This window comes from Echinops telfairi, unplaced genomic scaffold (assembly GCF_000313985.2).
Source record: "Echinops telfairi isolate 266 unplaced genomic scaffold, ASM31398v2 ScPeMD7_3533;HRSCAF=4204_1, whole genome shotgun sequence".
NCBI lineage: Eukaryota > Metazoa > Chordata > Mammalia > Afrosoricida > Tenrecidae > Echinops > Echinops telfairi.
This window is the reverse complement of record NW_022107432.1, coordinates 30620918-30624287: the sequence shown is the minus strand read 5'-3', so window position 1 is coordinate 30624287 and position 3370 is coordinate 30620918. Positions and strand designations below refer to the sequence as shown.

Below are 3370 nucleotides of genomic sequence, written 5' to 3'. Positions count from 1 at the left end.
CCCTTTACCCTCCCTGTTTCGCCACTCACACCACTGGTCCTATAGGGCTCATCCGCCCTGGATTCCCTGTATTTTCAGTTCCTATCTGTACCAGCTCCATGTGTCTTGTCAGCAGGAAGATGAAGCAGAGAGTCTGTGTGCCCCACCTTCAGGGAGGAAGACAGCAGTTCCCAGAATCCTCAAGAGAAGGCCATGCCCACACAGAGGCATTACTGGCTACAACTTGATTGACAGGCTAGACTTCACCCCTTTGCAAGTTGACAGGAGATTATGTAACTGCCACAGTCATTGAGTGAGGTATTGCCTGTTGGATTTTTGTAGATGGCCTTGATTATGCTGAGGGAATTCCTCTTCTATTCCTATTTTATTGGGTGCTTTTATTAGAAATGGATGTTGGATATTATCAAATGCTTTTTCTGCCTCTATTGATATGATACAGTCACTTATTCATGTGATGGATTACATTGAATGTTTTTTTAGTGTTAAATTAATCTTGTATCCCTGGTATGAATCCCATTTGGTCATGATGAATTTTTTTTTGTAATATCCTGGTGGAGTCTATTGGCCAGAATTTTGTTGAGAATTTTTGCATCTATGTTCATGAGGGATATTGGTCTATAGTTTTCTGTCCTTATGGGATTTTTGCCTGGTTTTGGTATCAGGGTTACACTGGCTTCATTGAATGAGTCTGGGAATTTGCTGTTCCTTTTAAATTCTGGAATAGGCTTAGTTGGAATTTTCTTGGTCACCTTCTCTATTTCTCCTTTTGTTATGGGTCTGTTCAGGTTTTCTCTATCTGTCCATGTGAATTTGAGTAAATGGTGCATTTCTAGGCACTTTTTCCAGTCTTTTGTAGTACTGTTATTATTATTTTTTTTTTCATTTGTATCTGTTGTGATGTCACCCTTTTCATCTCTAATTCTAGATATGCCCATCTTCTTTTTTTTTTTTGCTTTGTTAAATTTGCCAGTGGTTTGTCAATTTGTTAATCCTTTAAAAAAACAACTCAATGTCTTGTTGATTTTCCCCATTGTTTTTCTATTTTCCAATTTATTTATTTTCACTCTAATTAAACAAATTATTTATTTTCTTGTGTTGTTGGAGGGTTTATATTTTTGCCCTTGTTCTAGTTGTTGGAGGTGTTAGGTTAAGGCGTCCGTGTTTTTCATGTGTGGGCTGATTGCTATTAATTGCCCTCTGATAACTGCTTTGCGATGTTTCCAAGGTTTTGGTATGGTATGTTATCGTTCTCATTTGTTTCAAGGAATTTCTTAATTTCATCCCTTATATGATATTAACCAGGCATTTTAAGTAGTATGTTGTTCATTCTTCATGTATCTTTATGTTCTTTTTCTTTCTATTGTTGATTTCCAGTTTTATAGCATTATGACCTGAGAAAATAGATGATAGGATCTTAGTGTTTTTGAATTTGTTGAGGCTTGCCGTGTGGTGTAACATGTGATCTAATCTAGAGCATGTACTGTGTGCATGGGAGAAGAATGTATATACTGTCTTGTGTTTGGGTGGAGTGCTCTCTATATGTCTAGGAGGTTCAGGTGGTTGATTGTATTGTTTAGCTCTTCTGTTTCTTTACTGAGTTTCTCTCCTGATGATCTGTCTTTCCTTGAGAGTGGTGCGTTGAAGTCTCCTCCTATCGTCTAGCTGTTTATTTCTACTTCCAACTCTGTAAGCATTTGATTGATGTATTTTGAGTGTCTTTCATTGAGTGTGTATATGTTTATATGCTCCTGGTGTATTGCTTCTTTAATCATTATATGGTGTCCATTCTTGTCTCTCATGTTGTTCACCTGGAAGTCCTATTTTATCAGAGATTAATATTGCCACTCCTGCTTTTATAAGGTTGCTGTTGGCTTGGTAGATTTTTCACCATCCTTTGATTTCTAGTCTATTTTTTGTCTTTCAGTTTAAGTTGTGTCTCTTGTAGGCACTATGTAGATGGGAGTTGCTTTCTAATATGGTGTCTACTACTCTGTCTCTTAATTGGTGCATTTAATCCACTGACATTCAGTGTCTTTATGGATATATGTAGGTTTTTGCTGTCAATTTGCTATGTTTGTCTTTGATTTCACCACCTTCACTTGCTTTTTTGGTGGCTTGATTGATGTCATTGTTCCTCCTCTTTTTCTGTGTTGTTTTGAGTGATAATTTTATGGTTTGGCTTCTGGGTAGTGTTGTCCTGTTTGGTGATCTCAGGTTTATCTGCTATTGTTGTTGATTCTCTGTCCACAGGGATCCAGCTAATACTTTTGCTAATGCTGTTGTTATCTTTATGAATTCTTTTAGTTTTTTCTTGTCTGGAAATACTGTTATTTCTTCCTTGCATCTGAGGGATAATTTTGCTGGATATAAGATTCTTGGTTGGTAGTTCTTTTTTTTTTTTGATTTTCCTTTCAGAATTATATATATGTGCCTCCATTGTCTTCTTGCCTATACAGTTTCTGCTGAGAAGTCTGAACTCATCCTTACTGGCTTTCCTTGGTACGTGCTGTTCTTTTTCAGTACAAGCTGGCTGACTATGATATGTCATGATACTGCTCTTTGGGATCTGTCCTCGTTGAGGTCTCTCAGCTTCTTGAATCGTTATTTTCTCCTCCTTTGTGATGTTGGGGAAGTTTTCCTCCATGGTTTCTTGTATTATTTTCGCTGTAGTATTTTGTTTGTTTCTTCTTGTTCTGGGATCCCAATGAAACAGGTTGTTCTTGATAGTATCCCACGTTATTCTCAGGCTTTCTTTGGATGCCTTCATTTTTTGTTTTGTTTTTGTTGTTGATGATTGTTTTCCTGGTTGATTATAGTCAGAGTAGTTGTCTTTGAGCTTATTGATTCAATTTTCCGTTTCTTCCATTCTATTCCTTAGGTCTTTCATTATGCTGCCAAATTATGTAATCTCATTTTTAAAAGTGTGAAACATGTTTATTCTGATTATTGCTTAATTGTAAAACGAATCCATGACAAATTGCCAGGTTAATTTCACATATTGCTTCAGGATTGAGGTTTTTCAAATTTAGTATCTTCACTTGTGAAGATAGGGAATGCATTCTCATCTGCTTTACCAAACATCTGCTTATGCTTAAAGAGCTCCTTCTCTATCTCTTGCTGATATTCTGGGCCAGCATCAACAGGGCCTCCAAATGCCTGTCGCTTAGATTTATTTTCTCTTATCTTGTCCACAAAAAGTTTCTGTATAGGATTGAGTTCCTTAGTAAATGTCACTGCTGTAACTTCACTCTTCCTCCACAAATGGACGGGACTGATGACCAAACAACAGAGGGATATCTGAAGAGCCATGGAAGTCCATGGTGACTCTGTCACTTGCACTTCAGTCATGAACTGCCAGGGAGCCACCGCC

General features: G+C 37.3%; 1 pseudogene; it reads right to left on the bottom strand.

The window, feature by feature from the left end:
• Positions 1–3003: 3003 nt before the first annotated feature.
• Positions 3004–3370, bottom strand: part of LOC101660905 — an 18335-nt pseudogene continuing 17968 nt past the window's right edge.